General features: G+C 37.6%; 1 long non-coding RNA gene across 1 annotated transcript in view; it reads left to right on the forward strand.

The window, feature by feature from the left end:
* Positions 1-22,137, forward strand: part of LOC141585618 (uncharacterized) — a 183,739-nt gene that overhangs the window by 22,894 nt on the left and 138,708 nt on the right. The gene's annotated exons all lie outside the window — the stretch shown is intronic.

Consider the following 22,137-nt stretch of genomic DNA (forward strand, 5'->3'; position numbering starts at 1 on the left):
GCCATGAAGGTTCTATGCCACAGGGCATAGAAGGTTATATTTGGATATTAGATATTTTATGGAGCTACTGAAGGCTTTTCAGAAAGGGGTATGATCAGATCAGACATCTGAAAAAGATCATAATAGTGGCTGGGGATATTTCCATATTTCCCATCCAATTATTTTTCCTTCAGCCTACCCTAATAACTCTTTGTGGTTGAAGTCTTGGGCCCTTGATTCAGGAAAGTCTTGAAAAATATCCCTGTTAATTATAGTAACAAACACTTTGAGCATTACTGAGGTTCCATGGTAACATAGCATGGATTAAGGCTTTTAACCTTCATAATAATCCCTGAGGGAGATACTATTACTCTCCCCCTTTTTAGATGAAAAAACTGAGATTGGTTATAGAACTATGTCCATCATTTTATCAGTAGGTATGGAGCAGAAATTTAAAAACCAGTTTGTCTAAATTACAGAATAAGTTACTGTTGTGTAACCTATTGTAATAAAGATAGCTAGTTCTTAAACTTGTTAGTGGTGAGATATTTTCCATTATGTTATATCACACTGTGATATGTCATATCATATTTTTTGAGACAGGGTCTCTGTCACCAGGCTGGAGTGCAGTGGTACAATTATAGCTTCATGGAAACCATGCCACACATTTAGAAAGTTAAGAAACTCAACTAATAAAAGATATTCTTAATATTTTATTTCCTCAATGAAAGAGTTTCCTTTTGTTCTTCTGAATGAAAACTGTCATTTCCTTTTTTCCTACATGTATACTTGAATCTTTTGCAGATGCATATTTTGCCTAGTTTGTGGAGATGTTCCTTTATTCAAAATATATAAGAATTGCTTTTTAGATGTTTATTATCAAACTTTGATGTCTGTTTCCTAGTAAGAACAACGCCCCCCCCCAGCTTTTAGTACCTCCCCAAATAAATTCTGGGATAGTTATGTTTTAGAAATGTTGGGATTTATTCATATAAGAAAGAATTCCTAAAAGTTAATATGTTAAGATCTGAGGAGTGATGGCCTCTGCTTTTGGTTGGTGGGCAGTCTTCCTAATTTCTTCCCAAGTTAGGAGTTCATGTAAACAAACAAACAAACAAAAAACTATGTTTTTTATGGGTTTGTGGTTTCATTTCCACAATTTTAAAGATAATTAAATGTAATAATATCAGAAAACCATATCTACATGGTAAGTTTTCTGTATTAGTTTGCTAGTGTTAATATTAGAAATAGTAATAGTAGTAGTATTTGTGCTACTGATACTAACCTTGTTATTAATCAGATTGTTGCATGAATGACCAAACTTTTTATAAAGGGAAAGAATTGAAATTCCAAGGAGTTGAATGAGCTGCTCCTAATTATGAAAGAAGACACTGGCATAACTAGGTTAAAAATTGATGAACAGAAGCCCGACTCCTGCTTTCTATATATTAAACAATGAAACGTCTAATAAAAAGAACTCTTAATCATTGGCTGCTTGATGATTAAGAGTTAATCGTTGCCTTCTCATGACATACTCAACAATACCCTTAATTGCAAAACAACTTCCATGTTTGCACATAGCTGTTCATCCAAAGGGCAAAATGTACATCCTTTCTTTTAGCTTTAAGTTCCCATCATTTGTTACTTTATTCATTCATGGAGTAGATATTTCTGAAGCCTGGGTGCTGTTTTAGGCACTAAGCTAAGTACTAGAACAATAAATGAATAAGTCACTGTTCCTCAACACAAGAAAGCAGAAACCTTCAATATTGTTTCACAGGATGTTTCTCAGTTTCTGTTTTGTCTCATTGCCATCCTCTTAAAAGTAGCTCCAAGTGCTTATGGCCACTGACCCACTTCATTCATTTATTTATTCAGTCATTCATTCAGTTAACATTTGTGGAGCCTCATTATATGCTATGGAGATAAAGTGATGAATAAAGAAAACATAGTCCTTCCCTTTCATGTACCTTAAGTATTCTGGTAGAATAGACAGATTAAAAAACAAAGAAACAAAACAATTACAAACTGTGACAAACACTATAATAGAAACCAATATGAGAGAGAATAGTGAAGGGACCAACTTCAGAAAGGATGGGTAGTAAAGGCCATTGGGGAGGTGACATTTATTCTGGAATCTGAAAGCTGATAAGGAACTAGCCATGGGAAGAGTATAAAATCATTTTGGTAAAATAGCCGTGTATAAAGACCTTGGGGCAGGAATGAGCTAGGAGTTTTTCTACACAGAAAAGAGATGTGATCGAATTTGATTTTTAAGAATATAGTTTTGGCTGCTGCAATAGTATGGGCTGGAGCAGGGCAAGAATAAAAGCTGGAACACTATTGCATAATGAAGAGACAGTCTGGACAGCCCAGGTAAGCCATAATGATAGTTAGGTGGTGGCAATAGAAATGAAGAGAAACTAGAAGATGAAAGACAGATTTTGGAGGTGGAATCAGTAGAACTTGCTGATGGACTGATAATGCCAGAAAGGCAAAATTAGCAATCCAGATTAATTTACAAATTTCTAGTTTGAGAAATTGGGTAATCATTGTTGTCACTGACTGAGATGGAAAGTCCTGGATGTTGGGAGGCAGATTTGGGGAAGGGAGAAAAAAAGGAGTTGAATACAAAGAAAGAAAACATCTTAAAAGCATCCCTCATATTAATAATTTAGAAATTGAATCATATATAGGGACATGGGAACAACAGTATCTCTTAAAGAATATTTTGATCTCATTTTACAAGTAGGATGCTTGTGCAAATCAGCAAAGATGTCACTGGTACTGTGTGACACCATCACCACAGAATATTTCTTGGCTGGCATGGTATTAATTTCAATTACTCATTTGATGCTTAAATCTCCTTGGTATATCCCTGCCAAGGGATCACATAGCCCATGGTAAAATAGCAATAGTCACAACAGGTGGAAGATAACACTAATTTTTAATTCTTATATGTGTCAGACACTCTTGAAAGGGCTTAATGATAAAGATGACTTATCAAACATTTCTTCTAATACTCAGTAGGAATCTGTTTCCCAGTCTACCCATTCATTAATGTAATATTTGTCACTGCACCCCAGCAGCATGGTGCTAAAAGAGTATATTCACGGGTGGACTTGTGTGCTTAGAAAAGTTTTCTTGTTCTCATTCGGGCTCCCTCACACTTTAATGTTGCAGGGGGTTTGTTTGTTTGTTTCTCATTGGCTCATTGGTCAGCGACAAGGTTGGATGAAATCACCTCTGAATTATTCTCTAGCTCTAAGCTTCTACAGTTCCAAACTTTGTTACCTTCACTTTTAAATAGACAGAGGATGTGTATAAGCTATGAGAGAATAAAACTGGTAAAGAACTAAAATGATCCAGCTTTACATGTCCTATGTATGGAATTTTATACTGAAACTTGTAACAATGAACAAAATCTTCAGTCGTTTTAAAGAACAGAAGTGCCATTGATTTTTGTACTGTTTTTTAGTTTTTTCGTGTGTGTGTGGGGGGCTCAAATCCAGGTTGAATATATTGTGTACTGTTAAACAAAATACCTATTTTCAGAAATTCATGTGATAAATACTTCCCTGAGTTCTAAGAAAAGTTTATCTCTGCCAGTAGAAAATGTGTATTTTTCATACTAACTGCAAGTGCCATGCCCTAGTTGAATGTTATCCTGGGAGAACTTCTGATGCTTAAAGGAGAGGATAGAAATGAGGCCAGGACATCACAGAGTGAAGGTAAGAGCAACAAATGCTCTTCCACTTACCAACTTCTCCACCCTGTCTCCTGCTTCAGCAAGAACAAAGGAGACATATGATGAATGATGCCCATAAAGATACCCCTGTGTCTGGAGACCTAACATAGGAACTGCAGACTAATACCATGATTTATGCCACTAATGAGGAATCTGAGAGAGGACATAGTAGCTCCACAAGGCCCTTTCTCCCGACATTTGCTGGTGGCGAAGACATATATAATTTATCTTCAAATTCTGTTATCATTGGCCGAGAGCCAGGGTAAAACTGAGCCTGCAGGTGGCTCTTTTCATTATGGTCAGTGGAGTGGAACTCAAGCAGTAATACATGCTTCCCTTTTTCACTTTACTGCTAGGGCACTCAAGGCCCAAATCCAGAAAGCAGGTCACCTTAGGTGCCCAGTAGCACTTACACCTTTAATCTGAATAGTCCTATTTTATTTAGAATTATTTTGTAATTGCTACTAATTACCTCTTAATGAGTCTGGTGCATTAATTGATGTTCTAAAAATATATAGAAAGGAATCAAAATTAATGCATATGTGCTTAATGAATCTAATATCATTATTTCAATTTGGCCAAATTATCTTGGTAATGAAGTGATGAGATGGGTATATGAGACACATATTCACTTACCCTGGGATTACCTTAGAGAACTGTCTTCCTACAGTTAATACAAGGTCACACAGCATATGGATGATCATGATACAGGTTCAGAGCGGTAATTACAAACATTTCTTGAGATTGTTTTCAGCAGCTTGCTGTAGTAATGAAAAGATCCTGGGCTTAGGAATTGGTCCGACACAGGTTTCATGGCCTAACTTCACCATTGACCAGCATGTGATCTTGGTCAGGTCATTGAACTTTATTGAGCCTTGGTTTTCTCCATGGTAAAAATGAGACTTATACTTCACTTCTCACAAACTCATGAAGAGAATTAAGCATAATAACTGTGTACAGCCATGGAGCATGGTAGCAGTCTTCAGACACTCAGTAAGAGAGCCTTCTTCTACCTGTTTTCTGCATCTTCCAAATGCAAAAATGAGCATTTGGGGTTATGAAATAGATACTAAAACCTACAGGCAATCCCCTTCTTGCTCTCTGTTGTCTTTTTTTTTTTTTTTTTTTTTGAGACAGAGTTTCACTCTTGTTACCCAGGCTGGAGTGCAATGGCGCGATCTCGGCTCACCGCAACCTCCGCCTCCTGGGTTCAGGCAATTCTCCTGCCTCAGCCTCCTGAGTAGCTGGGATTACAGGCACGTGCCACCATGCCCAGCTAATTTTTTGTATTTTTAGTAGAGACGGGGTTTCACCATGTTGACCAGGATGGTCTCGATCTCTCGACCTCGTGATCCACCCGCCTTGGCCTCCCAAAGTGCTGGGATTACAAGCTTGAGCCACCGCACCCGGCCTGCTGTCTGTTGTTTTAACAGCAGAGCTTGCATTTGTTTATTCTGTACATGTAGACATTGCACTAAAGAAATCCATCAGCTATGAGCCCTTTTGTACCTCATAATGTTTAAAATTCCTAACTCTTTGGAATGACATAAAGATATCTCTTGACAGCTGTTGTTTTTGACTCACTCACATAATGTTGCAGACTCTTACTTATCAATCATTTTAGACAAGAAATGGGAAAGCCCTCTGTTCTTCTCTAAGTCTATGTGGATAAATACGGTAAAGTAGCACAAGTTTCTTTTCAGGGCTTAGACTCAGCCTGAGTATCCAAAATTACCAGGCAATATTTCCACATCTTGATATTTAAATTTATAAAAATCCCACATGCACCCACCACCTTCTTTAAAATGAATCTGTGAAATTATTGTTTAAGTGTAGACACAATGTTTTAAAAGGCCCATACACAGGACTTTATGGGGCACACTGTGTTGGGGTGCTGTGGTTAATCTAGGCCAGTATACGGCTCCAAGTAGTTGACACATTCCACTGTTGCTTCCTTTTTTCTCCTTCCATGAAGTTTAAAATAAACAATTAACCTATTTCCAACACAGTGTTTGGTATTGATTTAATTTAGCATGTGTTATTCATCTGCATGCCTCACAACGGTTGCTTAATTGTCTAAATCTTCCCGTGTAGAGTGCTGCCTATGGAATCTCTTTCCACAGAACACTCTTAGCAGAGTATGGCTTACTATTTCCATAACATCTGTCTTTTCTACTAAAGAGCAGATTAACAATTATGCTTCTTTTAAAGGTGTGTGTGTGTGTAGGGAGGGTTGAGCAAGATAAGTTGCTTCTTGTACAATTTTCTTTCTGGCACAATAGTTTGCAGTCTTATCGCCAGGTCAGGGATTTTGCCTATACCCATAATGCAGCTGGCAGGATTGCCCTTTTCTTTTGCCTTATTATGCCACAGAATGCCACATTATTCCCATTAAATATGACTATCTTCAAGAGAGACAACATATGCAGCCCCTCCTCCTGCTCCCACTCCTCATGGCGCTCTCTCTCTCTCTCTCTCTCTCTCTCTCACTCTCACTCACTCACTCACACACACACACACCCATATACACATACACATGAATGCATGCACACATGCACACAAAGCTCCTTTCAATTGTGTTAAGCAGTGAAGCAGGAGGATTTTTTAAATTAGTGTTTTGTTTTGGCAATGGTTGCTGATATGTTCGTGTAATACAGTTTTAATCAAATCCCCAAAGCTGAAGACCTTTCAGCATATCTTAGGCTGCACTGTGCAGGGCTTATTCCACTTGAAGTGGCCACCAGGGAGGTACAATTAGCTGTTCCCATGGAGAAGTTTGTTATAGTAATAAATAATAAGTAGCATAGGTAGCGATGGAATCAATTAAAGATATTTTTGACCGTCTAATGGTTTATGGGAATGCTAAATAATTGACAACAAGTTTTTGACTTGTTTCTCTCTGCATGCCTCCTGTAACTAAACACTGACCATGCACATAGGACAGTGTCCGAGGTCACTGCTTTTTCTTTCATAAAGCCATATTGTCAAGGGTATTCTATGAAAGACAGTTGCAGCCCTTACGTAACCAAGCTGATTTTGAGAGGGTTAAAACTCTGCTGTAAATATTTGCTGCAGGCAGAAATCTAACATATGAAGCAGGAGAACAAATTGTGTTATCAGTTTCAAAAACAATCTGTTTCGCCATTCATTTATTTATTTTTTTAACCAGCGTAAAGCAGAACAATAGGAGTTGAGTAGCTGAGAGGGCTTTGTGTTTTGTCTCTGGCTTTCTACTGCTTTGAAGTTAAAATGGAAATTTGGCAAGTGGGACATTGGTAAAGTGCTCTAAATGCTTTTGGCATCTTGACAGGCAAAAAGAAAAAAAACATCAAAATGGTCAGGCTACCTTGGTTCAAAATTAGCAAGTGTATGTTCATGAATTGTTGTATAGATAAAATCTCAGAAGAAAATAGGATGGATGAGTTTATTGTGTGTATTTGGGGATGAATTGATACGCCACACATCACCTAAAGCAGGTCAGTGATCCATGAGCTTTGCAAGATTTACATGAAAAGACGCAATTGTTCCTTCGAAGTTATTGGATAAGTGACATACAGTCTCAATGCCCATATATGGATATCAATAGGAATTAGACTAAAATTTTGGCTAAATAAAGTTTAAATCACAATTACCATCATTTGATTAGAAAAAGTGTTCTAGTTGATTTTCTGTTTTATAGATGTTTTTATAATTGTGAAAGTCCACCCTGTGGATTTATCTTAATGCAGAATGAGCCCACTCTATCCTTAGGGTTTCTATAAAGTCAGTATGAGCAATGCAGTATACAAGAGCAACAAAAACTGCTTCTATAGGCTGCTGGAGTGTGCAATTTATAAGTGCATGTTCATGAAACTTCAGGCCAAATGTGTTTAATATAATAGTATCTTGTACTTTAGTTGGGGTTGGTAAACTACAAGACCATGGGCCAAATCTGTCCTACCACCGTTTTTGTAAATAAAGTTTTATTGAAACACAATGATGTTTATTCATTTATGTATTGTCTATAAATGCCTTACGGGATGATGGCAGAGTTGAACAGTTGCAACAGAGACTGTAAGCATGATCCATGCAGCTGAAAATACTTACTATCTGGTCCTTTAAATAACTAAGTTTGCCACTTCTAGACTTACAGAATTCCTTAGTCTGATCATTTAAAATTTACTTGTTATCTTCATCACATTCCTTTGAGAGAAAGTTTCTCGTTTCATTCCTCCCAGCCCTGTTTTTCTGTTCTGAAGACAGTAATGCAAGGAATTTGAGAATGATCAGAGGATCAAATAGAATAATAAAATGATTCATATTTGTTTCCTAACCATAGCTATTGATCGAGAGCATCAGTAGTTATTGACAGAGTGACATGACCAAAAGAGAGACACCTCCTGTTGGAAGGATTTGGCCAATTGACTCAACTCAGTAGGGTATTACAAGTGACAGTATACATTGAAAATTTGTCAAAATGGTAAGAAACTAGAGCATAAAAATGGAAATCAAACTAAGAGTAAATCAAAAGATTAAAAAAACAGATTGGCTCTAGAATTCAGATCGAGTGTGAAAATGTACAGGAACAAAGCAAAAGGCTCTAAAGGAATTGCTTGAATGTGAAGAAGTGGCTGGGGTTTCTTTCCATTGGATAATGTCTCCCTAATAATTGTCCTGCAGAGGGTGAAGAATTTCTGCATTTTTATGGTAGCCATCTTCCATAGGAATATGTGGGCTAGTTCCTTTCTCCTTTACTGCATTTTGGATGAGCTGGAGAGAGCTAGTAAAAAGAGATGAGAACATAAGACATAGAAGGGTGGTCTTCACTCTGAGCCCAGAAATCTCTCCACTCCCACCTTCATGGGGTGAACAAATGGAAACTACCCGTATTTCCATTGAGTCTCTGAGTCTAGGGTCTAGAATGGTATAAATTTTGGAATTTTCTCACTTGTCACTTTTACATCTTTTTCAAGTAGGGAGAAATTAGTAAATATGACCTGAGGTTAGGATTTCTCCACTGAAAAAACAAAACCAATTTATTTTTATTGTTTTTATTATTAAGAGTTACTTGGTAAATAGAGAAAGAATCAAAGAGAATGGATTGAGTGGCTCAGTTCTTACCTTCTCTAGGTGCAAAAAAGCTGAAGGTACCTATTCCCCATGTTCCAGCCACTCTGGACTTGTTCTAGGCCTTGAACGTTACCATGCCCTTTTTCTCTCTGCCCCAGAGTTCTCAACTCTTTTGGTTCAAATGACTTTACTTTTCTCTTTACTTCTTAGCCTCAATTCCCTCTGTTCTTTCTCCTCTTTTCTTCATTTCCCTATTAAAAATAAGGGAAATGAATGAATGGCAAACCTGAGACTTATGCAAAGCATCCATAAGCATTCTTTATCTTGATTATGACCTCAGAAGTCACTGACCTCTGCTTGGTTTACTGGAAGTAGTATGTCTACTTATTATACTTCTTCCCTGTCAAGCCTATGCTTTTTCAACCACCTGAAATGCTTGCAAACTTGTAATTAGCTTTTGCCTAAACACTTAAGAGTTTTCTTTTCTTTTTAGAAAGGGCTGTTAAGTACTATTTAGTTGGGTATTTTGGCACATCCAATCTTTTTTTTCAAATGACTTATTAAAAATCAACAACCCACATACATTTCATATAACACAAGTAAGAATTCAGTTCTCCAACGTCGTCATCTCTACTCAGTGTTCTATAAAATTAATAGAAGATTAGATACGATTATTAATCAAAATGAGAAAAGCAAAATAGGTGTTCAGTCACAGTCGTTTTGCCTTTGTTGTTATCTAAAGAACTCACAGATCTGCTTATCAAGAAATTATTTTGAGGCCTTTCTATGAACCAATATTTAATCTTTAAAATTACAGCTTGAAGAAAGAAAAATTGCTATTGGGTGTCAAGATACATTTGAAGTTGAAATGATCTTTGACTATGCTGTTTGATATTTCAGCACTGTGCTACCTAGTAGTTCATATCTACAACTCTTCTGCTAATAGGTGAAGATGACCTTTCTGAAGGAAAGGGATCACAGATTTTTTTTTAGTTCACCTTTATTTCCATAGTCTTTAGGTCTTCTTTATGACACACTTGTCAGCAGGTATGTCAGCTGTAGAGCCTGAATAAGCATCAAGTTTGAACAGGCACTTGGCCAAAGAGAGCCCTCTCCTCCTGATTCACTTTGTCATCTATTTCCATACTCTGGTTGATGATTATCCACTACTCCTGTCCTATATATGCCCCCTTAGTTTTATCTCATATGTCCCCCTTTCACCCTATCTTCATGAGCAAAGGAGAATTACCCAAATACATGATTTCATCTTATGCCTTTTCACATCTCTTTCCATTTTTACCCAAATCCTTCCTCTCTCTCTGATTTATTCTTTAAAGCCATGCTTACATATTAGCCCTTTTTATAAGCCTACCTCAGTGCCCTAGTCAGATGAAGTCAATTTCTCTTTCATCTAAGCTACTTCACCATTTCTTTCAGATTTCTTTTGTTGCAGATTTCTTTTGTTCAGCAACTGTGTGTTAAATGTCTGTCTATTCAGAGGTCAAGTGCTGGGACCTCTCTTTATCCCTACTACCTAACTTTGGGGTTGGCACATACTAGGGATTCCAGATATCTGTAGAACTGAACTGATGAATAGATAAAAGCAAAATTCGATGATTCCTGGGAGATAAAACACAAAGCTTGGACCTTCTAACCAGTGTGAGTTAACCTACCATAGACATTTTAAATTTTCAGTATAGTTTGGCATTAAGTCTGTAAGAATTCTTTTTGTTAGCACCTATAAAGTGGACTGTTGGGCTAAGATTATTAGAGATCATGATTAGGAGATAGGGTGAAGTTTAATTCTTTACATGGCTGAACTTCAATCAGAGTCACCGAAATTTTAGGCCACATTTATTTATTTTAAAAAAGAGAGATATAATCTAGTATCTGCCAAACCACCAAATACACAAAAGTCCCTCCTTTTAATGAGTCACTTGAATGCAAAATCAACTGTAATTCAAGAAACCAAAAACAATAAAAGAAGTGAGCTTTGTCAGACTGGCCCAACTTGTTCTACCTGTTACAGACAAAGAAAGGTCTTATGAGGTCCAGGAAATGAAATTAATTATATCTTAGGTTGCAAGGAGTATTCTGTGTCTCCCCCTACTGGTTGGTGGAATAACTTAATGGAACAACCCCCCAGGAATCTAAATGGCCATGATCTCCTGGCAGCTTTGTATCATCTGATCTTTTGCCTCTGTGAACTTTCAATAAGGAAGGTAAATCAGGAGTTTACTTAAGGATATTTTCTCTCATCCTCAGTTTTTAAGTCTGGTTAATTAGCATTCTGCACTTCTTAACAATTCTAACTTCATATCCTATTGAAATAAACCATTAAGAAACCTATTCCTCACATATTTTAATTCCAGGCTATCACTACATTCTGATTACATCAAAATTGTTTTAAAAAGGTTTTGTTTGAAAATAATCCTAAGTGTTACCACAAGGGATACCGTTTCCCCTAGTCCTCAAGGGGTTGTGTGAGCCTGCTGTTAAATATGGGAATATTAAAAAAAAAAAAAAAAAAAAAAAAAAAAAAACAGGTCTCACAAATAGAAACACCAGGTAAGATAAATCCACAGAAAATTTTAGGGAAAAGGAATTACAGAAAATTTATTTATATTATTCCATTACCTTTATTTGTTAATTATATATCTAACAGATTCAAATTCTAAAATAATTTCAAAAGCTTATTATTGTGAGTATTCATGATGAGAGTTGAGACAAGCCAAAGACCTACAAAGAAGATATTGTATGATAGATAATTTACAAACCAAAAAATGTTCTCATTCAGTGGTAACAGCTACAGCATCCCCAAGGCTTGCCATTATCAGCTATAAAGCATAGGCTATACAATAAATAATAAGAAAAAATGAGAAGAAAAAATTAAAAATGGGTAGAAAATTCTCATATCTAAGATCAGATATGAGAACCACCAGTGAAGCACCAAGAAGTGGTGAGTACTGAGCAGGAAAAGCAACACTAGAAAAGAGGAAAAAAAATAAAACATGAAGAGAATGGTTTTTGAAAAGTACAAAGGGCATAAAGGAGCATACATTGCAAAAGTCTTTGTAGGTCTGGCTACTTTGAAAGACATTTAAGCTAATGGTTAAAATGTATTCATTATATTTTGTTTACTATGTTAGGGAACAATGTTATGCCTTTTAAGGAGAGTTAGATTAGAAATAATATAAACTTTTTAATTTATTCATACCTATTTATTGATTGCCATATTATTCGGGGTACGTTAATTCCTCAAACTATTCGAGAAATATCAGTAGCTTGAGGAGAAGATTTGTTTCTCTCATGTGCCTCAGCCCAGTGCTGATCACACTGGGACCATGCTCCTTCTAAAGTAAGGTGCTACCATCTTTAACAAATGGGCTTCAGGTTTGCTGAGCAGAAGGAGAGAGAGCATCATGAAAGGTTTTTATGGACCAAAGTTGGAGGTAGTTTATTTATGAGTTTTCTACACACATTCCATTGACCTGAAATCAGTCACAACTCCACTCTAACTACCAGAGGTTTCTGGAAAATGTTGATTTCCTACTTGCTCAAGAAAAGGAACATGAATATTGATTAGCAAAAACATTCTCTCTGTAAGGATCTGGAGATTCATTAGTGGTTGGCAGGTGGGAGGAACAGACAATTCCACATTAAAGGACAGAAAATAGACCACACATGAAGTGGAGAAGTTAAATGCACAGAATACTAAATGGTGATATGTGAAGACTATCCTCCAGGTAAGGAGGATACACAGCATGGCAGGAGTCAGTTACTACTCTGTTACTCCCTTGCCAGAAGGAGGCAAGAAAGTTACTTAATATGTAGAGGAAGGACATTTCAAACAGGTAACACTGTTAAGTCCAAGATCCCTGACTGAGGGGAATGGCTGGCATATTTGAGAAACAGCAAAAAGATGAATGTGTCTGGGTGGAATGAGCTGCTGCTGCTGGGCGCATTAGCAGAAGATGAGAACACTGAGATAATAGGGAAGGCAGATTTTAAAGTGTTTGTAGACCATTGTGAGCCCTTTCAGCTTTTTTTAAAAGTGAGACTGGAAGGACTGAGGGGTTTTGAGAAGAGAATTGACATGCACAGATCTGCTTTCTATGGTATCACCCTGGTTGCTGAACTGGCAGTAGAATGTAAAGGACAAGTGTCAACATAGGCAGACTAATTAGGAGACCATTACAGTCATCACAGTGAGAGACAACTAAATCAGCCTGGTAACAGTAGACGTGATAAAAAGTGATTGGATTGTAGATATATTCTGAAAGTAGGGTCAACAAGATTTGCTGATTGAGTGTATGTATGGTACAGAGAAGAAGAATCAAGTATAACTCCAAGATTTTGTGCCTTAGCAAACAGATAGATAGAACAGTGTGAGAGGAGCAGGTTTTTAAAGGTAAAATAATGATCTTGCTAAAAGGTAAACTTTTGACATGTTAAAGTTGAGAAGGTTATTCCTTATTCCAGTAGAAATGCTGAGATGACCCTGAAAATAGTATCTCTGGATTTCAGTGGAGAGGTCTGGCTGGAGACAGAAATTTGTTAGTTATCATATTCTAGTCAGATGAGATCATGAAGGCAATGAGAGAAGAGCTCCCTAGAGCTGAATTTAGAGGCACTGAACATTCCAAAGTTTGGTACATGAGGAAGACCCACCAACGGACAGGAAAATTTTATGGCTTGTGAGGTGGAACGAAAACCAGTTGGAAGCTAAAGAAAGAAAATACTTCAGGAAGAAGAGAGAGATCAAATGTAACAAAATGCTGCTGATAGATCAAGTGAGAGGTAAGAAATGAGATTAGCCCATTGGATTCAGAACATGAAGGTCATTTATATTCTTGACAAGAGCTTTGTTTCTATCAGGTGGTGAGAATGAACTTGGCTAGAGTGAGTTCCAAGAGAATGTGAGATGAATTGGGATAAGTGTAGATAACACTTGTTTTGCTGGAAAAAGAATGGAAGAATTGAGGTACTGGCTGGATTAGAAAGTGGATTTGGAGATTTGTATCTATCTATCTATCTATCTATCTATCTAAAGATAGGGACATAGGACACACAGTAAAATTTAAACTTCAGATAAACATATATATAAGAAAGATTCTGTAGACAAGAGATGTTATAGGAGAAAGTTGACATATTTCTAGAACAATTTTCTTGAGTTGACAAAGGCAGATGGGATCAAGTGCACAAAGAAAGGGGGGCTTTTCCTGGCAAAGGGAACATCATATCAGTAACAGAGAAGAAGGCAGTGACTTGGCCTAGATAGAGGTAGATGATGGAGGTAGGAGTGGGTGTGGGAACTTGTGGAACTTCTCATCGCGTTGCCTCTATTTTCTTGACAAAATGAAAGGGAGAACAAAGGAGGAACTGTTAGATATTTGAAAAGTTATAAAATGGTGACCTGGGAAAGCAGGACGGTGACTAGACTGGGGAAATACAGTGTGATCGGCCACATGAAGGGCTCTCTTGTGGAGAGTGAATGGGAATTAAAAGTGAGGCAAGTCAGCAGTCCTGTGTTTATTTCCAGCTTCATTAGTTTCACAGGTGCAGGTGAGGAACAGAGGAGAGCTGGATTTGACCAGAGTTGCATTTTTCAAGTGAGTAGGCCAAAGAGAGAGCAGAGAAGATGAGGCCATCTGCAAAGAAATGATGCGAATGATTGGCTTCAGAACTTCAGCAGAATAAACAGTGGAGTGAGGCTATAGGGCTAAGAGGCAGTTTCAAACATGGGGTCAATGCAGTGTAGATGCCAGTGCTGATCTGGAGTACTAGTGGTTATCAACAGGGCAGATCGAAGCTGGTGAACAGAGAGAGGTGCATTTAGAAGATATTACAGTTTTTCATAACAACAAGGTCTAAGGCCTGACTGCAAGAAGAGATGACTGAGATACTGTAGAGAAGACTGCAAGAAAGTTAGAAAGCAAGGATTTGAGATGATCATTTTCATGGACATTGAAATCACTAAGAATTATAATAAGGATCATTTTGTGGAAAATGACACTGTATCAGGAACTAACATCTTCAAAGAACCAAGAGGGGATGGACCTTCCCCAATAGATACATAGGGAAAGAAGGAGGATCAGTAACATAATCTGAGGACAGTGGATTCAGGACTGGATAGTATCAGGAAGTGGGAGGCAACCAGGATTAAAGGGGACACCTACATCATAGCCAGCCTGGTGGTAATGCAGAGGGTGGGAAAGAAAAGCACGCGGTGGGAACTGTGTTCTTAGGAGACAGCCTGGTTTCAGTTTGAAAAACAAGAGGTGAGAAGATAGGTGAGGATGTTGGAGATTTTGATGATGTCCAACAGTGAGTTTCAAAGGGCCCTTTGATAAGGATACAGGTGATCAACAGAAGCCGGAGTTGTGTTCCCACAGAACTGTGTGCAGGTTAGAGTAGGGGACATAGGACACAGAGTGAAATTTAAACTTCAGATAAACAGTGGGTACTTCTTTGCATTGGTACCCACACCTAGCTCCCCACCAGCCCCCACCATCCCCATCCCTTTATATCCACTTGTCTTTTCTTCATCTCTATGGTTTTGTCATTTTTGAGAATGTTACATAAATGGAATCATACAATATGTAACCATCTATGATTGACATTCTTCACCAAACATAATGCCTTGAAGTCCATCCCAGGTGTAGCACGGATTCATCATCCATTCCTTTTCATTGCTGAAGTATATTCCATTGTATAAAAAGCCAGCGTTTGCCCAACCATTTGCGCATCTAAGGACATATGTGTTGTTTTCAGTGTTTTGTTAGTATTAATAAAAGCAGCCATAAACACTTCATGTACAGGATAGCTACTGTCTTTCTAAAGTTATTTTTGTTTTAAGCTTCTTTGAAATCATAGGTTTTGTGTTTTGTTGTGTTCTTTTGTCTAACTCAAAATAAATAAATCCTAATTGTGATTGTAAAACAAAAGCCCATCCATGGAAACAGCATTAGGACATGGCCTGTAGAATGAAACAAGCACACAGAACAATATGGGTGACTCTTGCAAACAGTGCTGCATGGTAAAAGCCAGTTATAAGTTTGATTCTATTTATATAAAACATATATGGCAAAATTAATTGATGCCACTGGAAATCTAGATAGCAGTTATCCTTGAGAAGAGGTCATGACTGGCTTCTCAGGTTTTGGTAATGTTCTGTTACTTTGGTAATGTTCGGTTGACAGACTCATTGGTCTGTTAAGTTGGTAAAAATGCATAGATCTGTGTATGTATGAGAGGCGCACTTTTCTGAATATATACGTATACACATTCAAGGTTTAAAAAATGAACTTTATCATATGATTCAAGGGCTTCTCTAATGTGTTCTTTTGTTTGCTGCCCACCGTAGGCTGGGATTCACAGTTTCATTTAAATTTCAATCATCAGTAACATTTTATTTTGTAATGCTCTCAGAGAAAAGGGGAGAGAAGTGTTTCAAGCTTGGTGGCTTGAACAAACTCTCAGTAATTTACTTACAGTGGTAGCATTGATTTCATCTGTACTTCTTTTTTTTTTACTTTCCTGTAATCGATCTCACTGTCAAAATCCAACCTGAGAACAATGGAATGGATAAGTAGAATATTTATTTATTAAAAGAGTAACATCTCAGAAATGAAATTATAATTTAGTTGGGATAAATTGTCTTATAACTTCATTTTTTTACATTAAAGCTATAATTGAGGGGTATTATATGCTGTTTATCACTGCAATGAAAATGTAGTCAGAATAAACTTCTCGAGACTGTTAAACTGCCTCTTATTAGCATTGAAACTATACTCACAGCCCATTATCTTGGGCTATATTTTTTTGGTATAAGGGAATTGCTATCAAAGTGTACTTAATCTGAAAGGAATTGGATTATAATGGGAGTCTTTGTGAAAGGGGAGTTAAAGTTATTTGGTATTGTCTTAAGGTAACAATACACTGTTGGAATATTAAAAGTATAGCAGTGGCACTGGAAAGGCACACTAGTTATCATCATTTGATGTTAAATGATTCTCTGCATTTTTACTCCTAATCAATCTGGGTAGCAAAAGATAGAAAATGTTTATAAATTCATTTGATCCTGCTGGTTTTTCAAAGAGCATTGTAGAGTTTTTATCATGTTCTATTATCCATCCACAGTTATCATTTGGCATTTCTTCACAAGGAGTATTCGAATCTAAGAATAATAATTTCTGTATTTGAAACATAGTAGGTATTTCCTAAATGTCAATTAAATTAAATCACATTGCCAATAGGCCTGAGTAAAAGGAACAGAATATTCCTTCTAGTGGATTATTTCAAAGGCAGCAAAATAACAAATGTGGGATGATAATTGTAATTTTTTATATGATATGCCAGTCTAATTGCTGCCAGGCATGCTTGTCATAAAGAAAAATTTTAAAAATTAAACACTGTCATACAATCTAGGACAGAGGTTGGCAACTTTCTCTGTAAGAAGCCAAATAATAAATATTTTTAACTTTGCAGACCATACAGTCTTTGTCACAACTCTGCCATTGTTGCATGAAAGCATCCATAGATGGTACACAAATTCATGGATATAGCCGTGCTCCAGTATAACTATAAAAAGCAGACAGCTGGCTGGATTTAGCCCATGGGCCATAGTTTACAGAACTCAATCTAGGTGATTGCCTGGTAACTCTGTGACTGTAAACAGAAAAGCCAACTCATGCACTGAAATCTCATGGCTATATTTGGTTGTAAGTTGGCCATCCGGATTCAAAATATGACTTTAATTGTTATAGTGATAATTATCAGACTATGGTATTAAAATACAATATAATTATAATATAATTTAATTATACAAATAACTGTTATCACTAAAAGTAAGTGGTATTTTATTCATTTCTCTTTTGAGACATTAAAATACAGTATCTCCTACTCTTAAGTGGAAACGTACAAAGCAAGTCAGTATAATTTCTAAATGAAGATATTCAGAAGTCCATTTTTTAACTTGTATCCTCTCCTTCCTTGATATAACATGCAGTCCTTCGGTGTGTGTGAAGCACTGATTGATTTCAGTGCTGTGAGTGTTCGAGCCATACATTTCAACTCTCCATTGCTTTCCCAGCATCTTTAAATAAAACAGCTGAGAGTGGGTTGGCCTCTCTCCTGATTTATGAGCAATTTGTTGCACTACTGAAATGGCAGTCATGACAGAATCCTGCCTATGCTGTAAAGCATTGAAAGATACAGAAATGACTAGGGAGGACTTCTCCCTCCAGGAGGAGACACTTGAGGTATCTTTGTTGACCTCTGGGCTAGAGTTTAACATTTACTCAGAAATAAGCCATGAGGAGGTGTGCTTGGTAGCTCATTCCTGTAATCCCCGTGTTTTGGGAGGCCAAGGCAGGAGGACTGCTTGAGGCCAAAAGTTTGAGATCAGCCTGGAAAACATAGTGAGAGCCTGTCTCTACCAAAAAAAAAAAAAAAAAAAAAAAGCCCTAGAAATTTACTCACATTACCTGTTTGAGAAGGGTGCAAATCACCTTTTGTTTAATAACTTGACCTAAGTGCCAGTTTCCTCATTTGCAGAACTGAGATAATATCCACTGCCCTCCCACCACCACTTTTCAGGGCTGACATGAGCATTAAATGAGTTGGAATACAAAAAGGTGCTCGGTATACTCAACCAACAGCCCTTTTATTAATCAGGTGCTCTCTCAGTTGTTATTGCTTCTTTTGTTTATGACTAGCACTAGGTGACTTGCAGGCACTGATAAACAATCGCTGACTTATTTTCCTACCTCCCAATTTGTATTCCTCTCAGAAATCTGACAGACTGACGCCAGAATGCCAGACCTGAACTGAAGTGCAGTGACATCTTCATATCCTTTAGCTGCACAAACAATCTAGGGCAGCAGTTGCAGCGCATTTCCCAATACTTATATTTCAAGTATTTTTTTGACATTTAACACCATTAGAACATACAGCAGAATCCAAGTACAGTTTCTTTGAGGTAAAAATGTGAGTGTTTTTTCATATCTCAGTGTGTTGAATAACCTTTAGATGCAAAGTTAGCACAGCAAACATTGACACGATGCAGGCAGCTCAGTGCAGAGTGCCTAAAAATAAATATAAGAAGTTCATATGCTACCAAAAAAAAAAAAAAAGAGTTAAGAATTTAAATGGAAAAACAGCTTTGAGTCTTATGATTCATGAGATCTCACTATTGTCTTTGATTCCATGGATGCAATTGATTGGAAGACACTAAATATAGTTGCACCTATTATATATACAGAGCTTAGATAAATCTATCATTTTACTTTTTAGTCTATTGTCTTAAGTTTTCTGGCAGCTGTGAAATGTGATTACTCCAACTGGGGTCTCAATTCATGTGAGTTTGCAAGACCATGTCATGCGGTTTTGGAGTTCTAGATTTGAGTCCTAAATTTATCGTGTTAGGTCAACTTGGATGATTTTGCATCTCCTTGGTTTTCTTCTTCATATGACCATTAGGACATCCTTTAAGGATGTTTTAATTAACGAATATTTTTGCAAGCTGACACTCCTCTTCCTCTTCACCCTCACCTTCTAGTGGGTGTGGTTTTTGGATGAAGTGCTTGAGGCTGCATTCTCTCATTCTTGAAGATTAGGTCTTTTTCAGGATGCTTTCTGGTCCTTCAAGTACCATTGTTTTCTGGCAAACATCTATTCCCTTTCTTTAACGGCAATGGCGTTTCTAAGGTTTTCAGAAAACCTGCCTCCCTTCTTTTCAGCCTCATAGTTTAATGAGGTTGACCTTAATTCCAGTTTAACTGGTAAATTCAGATTCGTTTAAGCCAAGTAGTATATATTGTGTTTTTGATCACAATGATTGATAAAAGACACTAAAATGCTCTAGTATCAACTCTCACTTGGGGAGTTTGAGTCACATGTTCTTTCTTTGAGCCATCAGAGTACATGTGAGAACGCTGGCTTGCATGCTCAGAGAAGGACTTCCTCTTAACCTGCCGAATAGAAAGGCAGATACAAAAATCCTTGAGAGCTTCTGGAAGTCATTCTCAGAGTTACGTCTAAATGGAACTAGGTGCTCCGTGGCATTTTAGAGCCATAGTTTCAAGCTTTGCTTGAAGCCAGTGTTACCTGGATAATGTAGTTACATGAGTCAATAAATCCATTTTAGTGCTTAAGGCCTGTGAGTTGTATTTTTGTCACTTGCCAAAAAGCACAAACTGAAGTACATAGGCCCTCCAGATACACCTATACACATCTGAATCTGCAGGAGAACATGAAATAAACTCAAATAAAACCCTAGTTTCATATGAAAGCTTAATATAATGTTAAAAACTGTACTGATATTGTTACTCCTCTATCCTTTTATTACCTCCAACTTCCTAGGTATTTTTCCTTCTTTTAAATTCTAATGCTTTTTATACTACCCATAAAGAGTGCTATTCAATCCAATTGGCTAACCTATTTTTGATAACAAGAATAATCCTTATTTAGTGCTCACTTCACTAGATACAGTACTGATTGATTTCTGTTGATACTTAATCTCTAAGAAGTTTGTTAAATAAGATTTGTTATTCCCATTTTAAGATGAGAAACCTGAGGTTTGGGAGGACTGACTTGCACAAGATTACACACTAGTAAGTGATGCAAATAGGATTTGAGTCCAGGCATTCTGACAGAGTTTGTGCTCTGCCACTGTTGAGCTGAGGCAGAGTTTATGGATGTATCCTTAGGACATGAGATAAGTTGACCTGGCCCTCCAGCCTTCCATGTTTATTCAATTCAACAAATATTTATTGAATGTTTAATAGGTGCCAAATACTTTCCTGGGCGATGAGTATATAAATTGTAAACAAGCCAAGCACAGACTCTGCTCTCCTGGAACTTACAGTCTAGTGGGGTTCACATGCCAGGTAGACTGTATGTGGTAAGAGCCGCCATAGGGGACACTGCTAAGCAAGCACACGGCAGTATCACCCAACCCACCTAAGGGTATCAGGGGAAGCTTCCAGGGTTATGTGCAGCCTTCACCATGATTCAGTAGGAATTGGCCAGGTGACAGATGCTTAAGCAGGGAGAGTGAGAAGTATTTCAGGGAGAGAAAATAATGTGAATGAAAGTCTGGAAAGAGCATGGTGGGCTCAGAGAACCAAAAGAGTTTTGAATCTTGTAGTAGAAACTGGCCATGAAGAAAGACTGGTGAGTAATCAGAAGCTAAGCTACAGAATTCAGTCTTCATCTTAGGAATGATAATGGGGTTGGGTGCGGTGGCTCATGCCTGTAATCCCAACACTTTGGGAGGCTGAGCCAGGTGGATCACTGGAGGTCAGGAGTTTGAGACCAGCCTGGCCAACATGATAAAACCCTGTCTCCACAAAAAATACAAAAATTAGCTGGGTATGGTGGCACGCACCTGTAGTCCCAGCTGTTCAGGAGGCTGAGGCAGGAGAATTGCTTAATTGCTTGAATCCGGGAGGCAGAGGTTGCAGCGAGCTGAGATTGCGCCACTGCACTACCACCTGGGCGACAGAGGGAGACTCTGTCTCAATAAGAAAAAAATAAAATAAAAAATGAACGATAATGGGAATTAAATCTTTAGGTACGTGTCTTGAAATATTGTTTAGGAAAATCACTTTAGTTGTTTGGGAAGCAGATCAGAGAACATGGGGACTGGGAGACTATCTGGGAGGCTATGCAATAACAGGGATGAAAGGTGCAGTGGTCTCAGTTGGGGGTGGGGATGAGGGAGAAAGAAAAAGATGGAGGGAGAGAGGTGAGGAGGTTGAATATGAGACCACTTTAGAAAATATAATTTGCCTGACTTGGTGACATTTGAGAAAGAAGCAACATTGGAAATGACTGGATTATGTCTAGGATAACTGGGCAGTTAGTAACCACATTCACTGAAGTGAGGAATTCAAGAGAAGAAGCAGGGCTCAAAGTGAAGGGGAATTAAATCTTCCCCCTTACCAAGTCAGTGGTTTCTGAACTTTTTTTAACGGAGACCTCCCGATTTAATTTTTTTTCTGCTCTTGTTCCGTGTGCTGCACACATACTGCTACACTTGGTTAAAAATATTGTCTGACTTTCTCAGAAAACAAAAGTTTGGAAAGCTGCTACCATCCAATACAAAAGCCACTGCAGTGAGTAGAATATAGTTAGGTACTCTAGACCAGAAGCCCAGCACCCCAATTACATTACACAAATTTATATGAGACAGATTTAAAACAACAAGAGCAAAACAAACAACTTGCTGGTGCTTGAAGGTTTAAGTGAATATTGGGAGTAAACAATGGATTTCATGTGGGTGTTCCAGCAGCAGTGCAATAAGAAAAAAAGTTATAAGTCAACTGACTCTATGCCAGTCATTTTCTTGGACTTTT

This window comes from Saimiri boliviensis, chromosome 9 (genome assembly GCF_048565385.1).
Source record: "Saimiri boliviensis isolate mSaiBol1 chromosome 9, mSaiBol1.pri, whole genome shotgun sequence".
In the NCBI taxonomy this organism is placed as follows: domain Eukaryota; kingdom Metazoa; phylum Chordata; class Mammalia; order Primates; family Cebidae; genus Saimiri; species Saimiri boliviensis.